Raw genomic sequence first — 12270 nt, 5'->3', positions numbered from 1 at the left:
CTGAGTCGAACGGGCTTTATTCAGGCATAAGGGAAGGGACAGGATCGGGACAGCCTGAAATAGAATGGCATAGAAGGCAGCTGCAACGTTTCATCAACAGTACATTGTATATATAGTAAAACATCACAATTACATTACATACAGTAGGCGTAACTAGTGACAAGCGTAAGATAAGAACACATGGGCGTGAAAAGAAGGCGTGCACAGGGCGTGCACGTACACATGTGATGAGAACGTCACAGAAGTGTCATGAAATGGGTGGATACATGGAGGGGGCTACCTGGGCAGCTGGGACCTTTAACCTAGTGGTGCGCGCAAACGGGCAATGACGTGTTACTAGGGGAGAACTGGGGGCTCTGACTTCTGCACTAGAAGAGGAGACGAAAGTCTGCGATGTCAGGACGACATGTACCTATAGCATATCTGGTATCTTGTGTTTGGAGTACATGTTGATAGAATCTAAAAGTTATCAGAGCAAAGGCTACTGGACACTAAGGCTGGTGCATGCATATATTCTTCATGTATTGCGTGTGCTATGAATCTTCTATGGATATTAATTCAGTAATTCTCTTGCATGGAGACAGGAAGACTAGACTATAGCTGAAACTGTTTATGCGGTTCGCTAACTTAGGAATGTGAAGACGGAGAGCTGAACTGATAACTAGAGGCATAACATATTCTTGGCAGACAGGCAGGCAGGCAGAGCCAGGCCGGGCACCGCGCTGCGCGGCAGGAAGTAAGTGAAGGGTCAGGGATGCAGGTGGGGGCTGCATCGCTCCTCGGAGTGGGTTCAGGAGACTGGAGCTTGAATCTGGTGTCCGGGCCCTCATGAGGCCTAGAAACGGGGACAATTCAATAGAATAACGTGCACAATGTAAAACGTTGGCAACATAGGCCTAATACTCGTTGCTTTCACAGGAACTGGAAACTGGCATACTAGAGTTGGACACAACTATAATTGCGTCATTATTCGATCATAGGGGGATATATGCATATTAATCATGCACATGTAACATAGGATGGGGAACACGTAGGCACATATAACAAGGCAAAATTCAATTTTCCTCAAAGCACTTAATGATTTTTTAGCCATCACTGATCGTTTCACAGATTGGCATCGCAGAGGCAGACAGCAACATTGAGCGCCTCTGTTGCTGATCTGTGACTAGAACTAAATCCTGGCCTTCGAGGCGAAATTATATTTGACTTGTTTGTGTTCTATTCAGTGCGTGCCAGATCCTCACACTCCCCCAATGTCCCTGATACAAAGGCGCTTTACATCTTAGTACCTCAGCAGGTTCGGTTTTCCGTTCTTTTCATTCAGAGGTCATTGCTGATGCTTCTTAAAAGTGCAGCCAGACGCACACATGTGAAACTGGACACCCATGCAATACCATGCCCTGCTAGTGGGGGGTGAGGGAACGCGAGAGGTCTGGGTTAAATTGTCTGGCTGTAGGTCTGTGCTACACAAAAGATAATGGAGTGCACATTATGGCGTCGATTCCGATCCGGTAAAATATTCCGCCGTACGATTCGTATTCGTATCCGAATCCGTACGAATGGGAAATTACCGTCCGACCTGCGAATTCCGATCCATTTCCGTCGATTGCCTTACGAATATCAGCGAACCGTACGAGCCACAGCCGATGACCCTTACGAATAGGCATCGTGAATCCTACCGTACGATTTGTAACCAGGCCGTACAAACACACTAGTACGATCCTGTACGAAAAGCCTGTCTGCGATTCGTACGGCCCAAAGTATTCGCGCATGAAGATTGATTTGTACGGGATTATTCGCCTCACAGCAAGTGGCATCAACCCCCCCACCCGCCAACGTCCCGTACAAGTCGACCGCACACACAAGTACGACACACACACCCCCCCATCAAGCCTACGCGAACCCCCCACCCGCCAACGGCCCGTACAACACACCCGCACGCACAAGTATGACACGCACACCCCCCCATCAAGCCTACGCGAACCCCCCCACCCGCCATGATCTGGAAGTGGTATATAAAAAAGTGTGTGTAAGTGTTCTGTTAGCATGTGGGTGACGTAAACTTCAAGCTGGACAAGTTTCCATCCTATCATTATTACATTGTTCAGTCAGTGTAATTTGCATACCCGTATAAACAAAACATCAGACAACGCACCCGCACGCACAAGTACGACACGCACACCCCCCATCAAGCCTAGGTGAACCCCCCCACCCGCCAACGGCCCGTACAAGTCAACCGCACGCACAAGTATGACACGCATACACCCCATCAAGCCTACGCGAACCACCCCACCCGCCAACGGCCCGTACAAGTCAACCACACGCACAAGTACGACACGCACATTCCCCCATCAAGCCTACACAAACCCCCCCACCCGCCAACAGCCCGTACAATTCAACCGCACGCACAAGTATGACACGCACACCCCCCATCAAGCCTACGCGAACCCCCCTACCCGCCAACGCCCAATACAAGTCAACGGCACACACAAGTACGACACGCACACCCCCCCATTAAGCCTACGCGAACCCCCCCACCTGCCAACGGCCTGTACAACACACCCGCATGCACAAGTACGACACGCACACCTCCCCATCAAGCCTACGCGAACCCCCCCACCCACCAACGGCCCATACAACACACCCGCACGCACAAGTACGACACGCACACCCCCCATCAAGCCTACGCAAACCCCCCCACCCACCAACGGCCCGTACAAGTCAACCGCACGCACAAGTATGACACACACACCCCCCCATCAAGCCTACGCAAACCCCCCCACCTGCCAACGGCCCGTACAAGTCAACCGCACGCACAAGTACGACATGCACACCCCCATCAATCCTACGCGAACCCCCCCACCCGCCAACGGCCCGTACAAGTCAACCGCACACACAAGTACGACACGCACACCCCCATCAAGCCTACGCGAACCCCCCCACCCACCAACGGCCCGTACAACACACTCGCACGCACAAGTATGACACGCACACCCCCCCATCAAGCCTACGTGAACCCCCCACCCGCTGACGGCCCGTACAACACACCCGCACGCACAAGTACGACGCGCACCCCCCCATCAAGCCTACGCGAACCCCCCACCCGCCAACGGCCCGTACAACACACCCGCACACACAAGTATGACACGCACACACCCATCAAGCCTACGCGAACCCCCCCACCCGCCAACGGCCCATACAACACACCCGCACGCACAAGTACGACACGCACCCCCCCCATCAAGCCTACGCAAACCCCCCACCCGCCAACGGCCCGTACAAGTCACCCGCACGCACAAGTATGACACGCACACCCCCCCATCAAGCCTATGCGAACCCCCCCACCCGCCAACGGCCCGTACAAGTCACCCGCACGCACAAGTACGACACGCACACATAACGCCAACACCTAAACCAGCACAAGGACTTTGCTAACGAGTCGCACAACAACACTGAACATGTCTCCTGTCTACACACTATTGAGAAACAATGTCCTGGTCACAGCCAAACAGGCAAACAGAGGTCAAAACTAACACCCACCCCATATAACACATACACCACAAATTCAAATTAAGCCACACCCACTAATTGACCAATAAAAGGGTCCACACATAGAATCCATCATCCTTTGCAACATACCCATTCTTGCGAAGACACAGACATCTCACAAACAATTGCAGCCACACACCTACACCCTATCTCATCTACACCCACACCACCCCCTTCACAATCGAACCCACACACCCTCATCCATACACACCATCATCCCCTCAATCACATACACCCCACACCATGACCACACCCAAGAATCCAAAGTTCACAAACCCGTAGAATGAGATACTTACAGATGAAGTCATCAGAGTCGAGCCACAGCTGTTTGGAGCATTGGTCAGACAGACCAGCATGGCAGAAAAAACACGCCTGTGGGAGAGGATCGTAGACAAGGTCAATGATGTTGCACCCATCAGGCGCACCAGGGGGGAATGCCAGTCCAGGTGGTATGATCTGCGGAGGATGGTGAAGAAGAAAATGGGCCAGGACTACGCCAATGCACACTACACTGGAGGTGGTGGTCCCCGCAGACATCCTGTATACCATCCCTGGGAGGAGAAAGTCATGGCCCTGCTGCCACCAGTGGGAGTACACAGTATTGAAGGAGCCTTTGAGTCTGGTGAGTGTACAAAAAACACATGTTACATGGGTGGACTTACAACAGTGTCCAGCAGCATGGGGTGGGTGGCCATGAGTCCCAGCAGTACACAACCGAATGGGGGTAGTTGCAAGGGGGAGGCACAAAGGGTGGGAGGTGTAGGGTAAGAGGCTGCTCCCATCCCATATGTCCCAGGGACACACCCAAGCACCATGCCCAATGCACAGGGATAGGGAAATATCACACTAGATAGTAGACCACAGCTCATAAACTATTTCAAGTTGCTGACACACCTTACGGCGATGCATCATTTTGTGACACAGTAAGGCAGTGTAGCAAGCGACCGAGCACAAATAACCTGTCTCCATCCCTCTGTTGCCCTCCTCCCTCTGTCTCTCTCCCTCCCTCTGTCTGTCACCCTCTGACTCCCTCCCTCTGTCTCCCTCCCTCTGTCTCCCTCCATACCTCTGACTCCCTCCATCCCTGTCTCCATCCCTCTGTTGCCCTCCTCCCTCTGTCTGTCTACCTCCCTCTGTCTCCCTCTCCCTCTGTCTCCCTCACCCTCTGTCTCCCTCCCTCTGTCTCCCTCTCTCTCTGTCTGCCTGTTATATTCTGCACTGCTTCTTTAACTGCATGCGCTGTGCAGGTTGTGCTTTGCATTCTGTATTCTGTACAGAGCTTTGCTAATGTAGCATTCCACTTTTCTCTGTCAGTTATTGCTTGGATTCTGATGTACCTGTACCTGATGCTGTGCTATCAATAAACAACCTATTTATACAAGCTTCTATTGAATTCTTACAAAATTGGCGACAAGGATAAAGCTACTCCAGCCATCTACAGCACAGGAGCGGAGTTTTTGGATTCTTTTATGGAAATTTCGGATTTTTCACTGCTTTGGTACGTTTTGGATTACTGCATTCAAACCTGGATTGCTGCCAGCGTTATTTGAAATCATTTCCTGCTTTGCGCCCGAATTGTAAAAATTTTCGAGGCAACTTTGGGTAATTTTGGACATTTGCATCTTTCAAGTGTTGGTGGCGGTTCAAGCGGCTCGAGCATCTGTCTGCTTTGGGATACGTCACAGCGCGCATCTGGCTGCTTTGGAATACGTCACAGCGCCCCGTTGCCTCAGCAGTTCTTAGTGGCCGGAAATCTATCTGTCTCTTACCTTCTCTCCCGAACGCTGCCTGAAGTACTCCGTCTTCCACACGTTCCGCATCAGCTGAAAGTCTGAGTCCATTGTACGTGTCTCTTTGCCTGGATTCTACGTGAGCGTCATCACGTGTGGGCGTATCTCCGTCATTGTTTTGACGTGATCTACGTTGCGTGCCACCATTTTGTTTACAGGTGTCTCCAAGCAACCAGTATACGGAGAAGTTTTCATCGGCAGCCGCAAGGGAAGGAGTTTCTTCGATTTTGGAAGGCGCAGTGTACGTTTATATTCTGTTTTCTCAGCGTATTTCAAGGCACAGTGTACTTTCTTTTATTGGTTCTACTTCAGCGTTTGGATATTTTGGAACAAGTACAGTTTCACGACGTACTCAAAGACTCAATTTATGTTCTCATTTCACATCCTTTATGAAATCAACATCGTTTTAAGAGTATGTTTAGGCCATTACGGTTATATCATACTGAATGTTCCTAATTGGTTTTCTTTTATGTAGAAATATTTTAGTTGGTCACTGTTATAACTGCATACATTGCAAGAATATTTTCAGTTACAGTTCAACTCAATTTCTTCACTGGTCACTGGTACAAAGGAGTGACATTTGTTTTCTTGTATTTCTCATTTATTAACTGTTAAGTGTTTATACAGTAACTAGTGCATTGGTCCTTTGAAATGCAGTTCGATCCCCCAGCTAAGTTTTTACAAGTGAAAGGTGACCCTCCCATGCCTTGGTCTAGATGGAAGGAGGAGTTCTTTAATTACATGAGAGCTATTGATGGGGAACGCATGGGTTCCGAAAGGAAAAAAAGTATCCTGTTACATTGTCTTGGTTCGGAAGGCCAAGAAGTTTTTAGGACTTTACCCCAAATTACTGTTGCTTCAGGTAGCGGTGATTCATTAAATGTATATACAGAAGCTCTCAGTAGGTTGGAAAAAAGATTTAAGCCTACAGCCAATATTGCATTAAATCATTTTAAGTTCTATACCAGGGCACAAAAGCAAGAAGAATCATTTGACGATTTTCTCACTGCATTGAGATCTCTAACATTGCACTGCAATTTCGGTGCAATGGCCGATGAAATGATCCGTGATCAAATCATCGTGCATATTAGAAACAAAAAAATTCAAGATAAATTATGGTGTATTGGTGATCCCAATTTAGAGGAAACTATTTCTATTGCTAAGTCAACTGAAATGTCTGAAAAGTGGATGGGCATTGTAGATAAACAGAGTTCCAATCCCAGTAAAACCATTTCTGAGGAGGAAGTATGTGCTTTTAGGGCTAAATGGAATGAAAGAAATCCTATATCCAATCAACCAAAGAATAAGAATAATAGTAACACTAGCAATAGGAGACCTGATGCTGTAAATAATGCATGGTCATGTTTTAGATGTGGTAGCAGGTCTCATATTGCGTCATTTCAAGGTTGCCCGGCCATAAACAAAACATGTAATGTCTGCGGTAGAGTGGGGCATTATAGCAGTGTTTGTAGAGAAAGACGTTACAATGCACAATGGCGTACTAGTCCACCATCACGTCCGCCCTCCAGCAACTTTACACCCTCAAAGATTTCCTCTCTTAATGAGGTGGAGGAGGAAAAACAAGTTCCTGAAAGGGGTTTCGTTGTGTCTATTATTCAGAGTGGTTGTGCTCTAATTACAAGAAAGAAATCCCCTAAGTGTATTTTTCATGTTTTCTCAATTGCAATTGAGCTTATGGTGGATTCGGGTTCCCCCTGGACCATAATTACTAGAGACTACTTTAATGAGAAGTTAAGCAATGTTTGTGATTTGATTAGTTTGCAACAATCAGACATTTTAGCAGAAGGTTTTAGTGGATATTTGATTGATATTGAAGGTTTCCTCAACGTTCCGTTAACTTTCAGAGGCAGAGTGGCTCAAATTAAATTATACATTGCTGTGAAGGGTATAAATGTTTTAGGTTGGCAAGATCAATGGGAACTTGGTATTAAACTTAATCCACGGGCAAAGGATCCCATTTCGATGTGTACTGATCAGGAAATGATTGGGTCCATTTGTCCTAATGTGGGGGAGAGTAGTAACATTTCTTTTTGGAGCAAAAAGTTTGATAAGGTTTTCAGTGATCAGTTGGGTAAGTTAAAAATTTTTGAGCATCAGATAAAATTGAAAGAAGGTGCCATTCCAGTTAAACAAAAGCTAAGAGGGGTTCCATTGAATGTTAGGGATGAGCTTAAGAAAATGCTTGATGATTTGCTTAGAGATAATATCATTGAGCCTATCGAATCTGCAGAATGGGTTTCGCCTATCGTTTTGGTGCGAAAACCTGATCAATCTTTGAGAGTCTGTGTTGATTTAAGGGCTCTCAGTTCTAACATTATTGTGGATTGCCATCCATTGCCCAATTTTAATGAGCTTGTTTCGTTGTTTGATGGTGCGCAGATTTTTTCCACTTTTGATCTTAGGTCTGCGTACCATCAAATTGAGTTAACCGAAGATTCTAGGAAATACACAGCTTTCATCACCCCTATGGGTTTATTTCAATACAGGAGGATGCCGTTCGGATTAGCATCTGCGGCCTCCGTTTTCCAACGTGTAATGTTTCATATTTTTAAAGACTGTGATGTATTTGTAAAATGCTTTCAAGATGACATTTTGGTATTTTCTAAGGATGAAGTGGAGCATGTATCACATTTGGATGTGGTATGTAGTAGACTGGAAAATTTTGGTCTAACTCTTAAAGCACACAAGTGCAAGGTATTCAAAAAATCAGTTGAATATTTGGGACACACATTGTCAGGGGAAGGGTTGGTTCCCAAAAGATCTAATGTTGAAGCTATCCTCAAAGCTCCTTCTCCAGCCAACAAAGAACAACTCCTTTCTTTTTCTGGCATGTGTGAGTACTATAGTAAGTTTGTGGTCAATTTTGCCACAAAGATGGAGCCATTAAAAAGATTGCTAAGGCGAAACAATGAATTTCTGTGGGGTTCTGAACAAGAAAAAGCTTTTGTTGACATCAAAAATGAAATTGTAAATTCGCCCACTTTGAAACCATTTAGGATGGGTAAGAATTGTATCATCACAACAGATGCGAGCTTGTATGGTTTAGGGTGTGTATTATCTCAGTCTGATGGGGTGCTCGAATGGAATGTGGCATTTTCCTCAAGGACTTTGAGTGAAACAGAACGAAGGTATGCAGTTATAGAGCGTGAGTTGTTGTCTTGTGTTTGGGCCATAGAACATTTCAGAATTTATATTTGGGGAAGCAAATTTGTTCTCAGAACAGATCATAAGCCTCTTGTAAATATCTTATCGGTTGGTGGTGGTTGGAATGCCACGGCTAGGATTGCACGGTTAGCTTCTAGGTTGCAAGAATATAATTTTACAGTTGAGTACATTCCTGGAAAGAAAAATGTTACGGCTGACTGTCTGTCACGTCTTCCGTGTGAAAATAAAGAGGACAAGGTAAATGTTTTGAAGGAGTTAGATTTTGTACTAAGTTTAGCTGATGTTGTTTGTTCTCAATATCAGGATATATCTGAACAGTTTTGGTTGGAATGTCAAGCTAAGGATGAGAGGTTTGTCTTACTTGGTAAATTTATGTTGGAGGGTTGGCCAAACTAAACTAAGGTCAGGGATGATTTACTTCCATTTTTCAATGTTGCAGATGAGTTGCATTTTGAAGGGGATTTTGTGTTCAGATCTGACAAATGTATTCCACCCTCTGGTGTTCAGGAGCTTATTTTAAAGTTGGCACACAAAGCGCATCCTGGTATTTCTAGCATGAAGCGTTTGATTAGGCTGAATTTTTGGTGGCCAGGAATTGACCGCTTCATTGACCGTACTGTTAGGGACTGTCCTGATTGTTGTGCCAAGGACAAAATGTTAAAGCTGCATGTTCCTCCACTTAAATCTGTTGAATGGCCTCTGTTGCCATGGAGCAAATTAGCTTTTGATATCTCAGGACCTTTCCACTTTCTTCCAGAGACCTCACGTTTTGCATTAGTAATGATAGATTATCATTCTAAATGGCCAGAGGTAAGATTTGTTGCTAAGGTTACGTCTGAGGTCGTTATTTCATTTTTTCAAGAAGTTTTTGCAAGGGAAGGTAGTCCTGCTGTTCTAGTGTCGGATAATGGGGTGCAGTTAGTTTCATCTGAGATGCAGTCTTTCTTGCGCTCTTGCAATATCAAACATATTCGCACTTCCTTGTATGAGCCACATGAGAATGGACAGGTGTTGCCCTCCTCCCTCTGTCTGTCTCCCTCCCTCCCTCTGACTCCCTCCATCCCTGTCGCCCTCTCTCTCTGTCTCCCTCTCCCTCTGTCTCCCTCCCTCTGTCTCCCTCCCTCTGTCTCCCTCCCTCTGTCTCCCTCCCTCCCTCAGTGCCCCTCCCTCCCTCTGTATCCATCCCTCAGTGTACCTTCCTCTGTCACCTCACCCCAGCTCCCTGGGCACACACACAGTTGCACCCAAGCATTGCACAGGCCTTATAAAGACCATAGAGCAGAGTGTTTAGGGATGTCTCCTAATTACCAGCAGTCATGTACTAAGTGCCTGCAACACACCCACCATTTGCATGCGACACTATACTGTGTCAGGACACACAGTTTGGAAAGCTCTGTAGTACACAATGGGCACAGGTGTAGGCAGCACAAGTCCCTCCTGTGATCATTGCAAACACAAACACCAGGACAAGGTCAGACATCCTGTGCAGGAACCCACAACCACGATTATGCCAGCATGCTACATGAGTGCACAGCCAAATCATGAAGGATGGATGCGTGCAAATCACACGCAAACTACTAGCATGGCCTGTCATACACCCCCTTTACAGAAACTCATCCCCTGGGGGCAGGCAATGGAGTGCAACACTGTCCCAATTGTCATGTACCACAACTAAACACTCACTCATATGAATACACATACAACTTTTACATGCACATTGCAGATGCTCCAGTCCATTGTGCCTCTCACACAATGCACGTGCTCCATCTCATGAACGTTGTCGATGCACTTAAGTACAAACATGGACATGGGTATTGACAAGGTGATGTGTCTTGGAGAAGTGCCACGTTCTAAAGCCATGATCCAGAAGTGGGTGTACACGTCCAGGGGTGTTGGCATTGGTTGGCCATCACGGAACAGCAACACCTATCCAAAGTAGAAGATTATATGCAAATAAATAATGCTCTGTCTCTTACATGAACATGCTGCATCTAAACTCTGTGCATGCTTGACGCAGACATAAGGATTAACACCGTATCCTGGATGTTTTGCGGGAACCTGAGCACTGCTGTATATGTGTTGTGCCGGCAAGACAAGACACAGCAATGGCTCTGTCAGTCATTGTCAAGAGAATGGAAGAAGGAAAATACCCCAGAGTACATGTCACATTACTACCACTACATACACAAGTGAACAATGACAACAATGTAAAGCTTGTGGAACTGTGATGCTGATAATGGCTAACTAATTTAGATTTCACTTGATAGTGCATTAACAGTGTCTGTCTCTCCCACACACAGGGCAACGTGTGGAGACCCCCCCCAACCTAGGGGGGAGAAGCATCCCAGTCCCAGGCTCAGCAGGACCCTGACCCCACCGACAGCGACGCCACTCAATGCACTGTGGATGACCCCAACCAACCTGGCTCCTCTGGATCCCAAACCCCTGCAGCAACTGTACCAGCGACATCTGTGCCAACCACCGGAACCATTCCCACCACATCCCAGCAGACAGGTCAGAGGCCTGCCCATGATCCACCAGAGATCCTGTCTGAAAATGAGGGACACCCTTTGTCGGGCACCCCTGAGGTGGCAGACAACCTTCACCCTGCCAGCACTCGGGGGGCACATCGATCGGATGTGCCCACAAGCGCAGGCCGTGCTCGTGTGGGTCAGGGTGGTGGGAGTGGCGCAAGGCGGAGGCGAGATTCTGGCCAGTCAGCTGCAGGGCCTGGTATGCCTGAACTGACTAACATCCTGGAGGCATACCGGCGGGACACCAGGGAGGTAAGCCAACTAGCGGAGGCCCTCAACCAGGTGAAACAACTGCAGACTGAGCAAAATGGCAGGCAAGACCAACATTATGGACGGGTGGAGGCAAGTCTGGCTGAGATCTTGACGGTGCATCGGGAAATGAGCCAATCACAGCACCCTCCCAACATGCAGCACCCTCCCTGTGTCACCAGGCCAGCTACATCAAGGCAAAGTGCAACACCAGCCACAGGGAGGGAGGAGGAGAAGGAGGAACTGTCTGACGTAGTGTCCCATGCATCGTCCATGCCTGCACGTGAGGGTCCCCCAAGGAAGGTGGGTCGTCCACGGCTAAGTCGTTGAGAGGCAGTGGGCCATGCACAACTCCCAGGACACCTGACCTGGCATATTGCCCTTGGGTGCAACAGCATCACCTATGAGACTCTCCCACATGAACTTGCTGGTCACAGTCTGCCCAATGATGCCAAGCACTGTGGCCTGGACTCTGTTGACTCAAACTGTAAGGCATCTCATCTACAGCAGTGAACTTTGGATTCCCCCCTTTCTGTACAGCACCTATTCACGTTTCCTGCACAAGATCACCCAATAAATATTCTAAACATCATACGCATTTGGTGAGTTATCTTGTACCTATAGTATAAAATGATATGTGTGTGAAAATGTATAAAATGCAAGAGTATTCAACAAACTGCAGCCATCCACACACTTGGATCTGATTCCGGGTGAGGACACACATCGTTCACAAATTCCTAAAAACTAGATACATGGATGGAAAGACACACCTGTGAGGGATAGTAAATGCTGGAGGGGGTTTGGATCACAAAACTGCAATAACAGCCAGGCCCAGGAGAGTCACTTTGAGGTGTACAGATCAGTGTGACAAAACTAGTTGTCCACGTAAGGAGTACCTACATCTGTGTCCTCAGGTATGTGAACTATCATCAGCATGATGCTGTACTGTGGATGTGATGGTT

General features: G+C 47.3%; 1 long non-coding RNA gene across 1 annotated transcript in view; it reads left to right on the top strand.

Moving 5' to 3' along the window:
- Window positions 1–11874, top strand: part of LOC144767761 (uncharacterized) — a 38175-nt gene extending 26301 nt beyond the window's left edge. The window contains exon 3 of the long non-coding RNA XR_013598338.1: window positions 10826–11874. This is a non-coding gene — a long non-coding RNA (uncharacterized LOC144767761). The remainder of the gene's footprint in view (window positions 1–10825) is intronic.
- Window positions 11875–12270: the final 396 nt, after the last annotated feature.

Source organism: Lissotriton helveticus, chromosome 7 (assembly GCF_964261635.1).
Source record: "Lissotriton helveticus chromosome 7, aLisHel1.1, whole genome shotgun sequence".
Taxonomy (NCBI): domain Eukaryota; kingdom Metazoa; phylum Chordata; class Amphibia; order Caudata; family Salamandridae; genus Lissotriton; species Lissotriton helveticus.
Note: the sequence above shows the minus strand (reverse complement) of the source record. Positions and strands in the feature narration are given on the sequence as shown.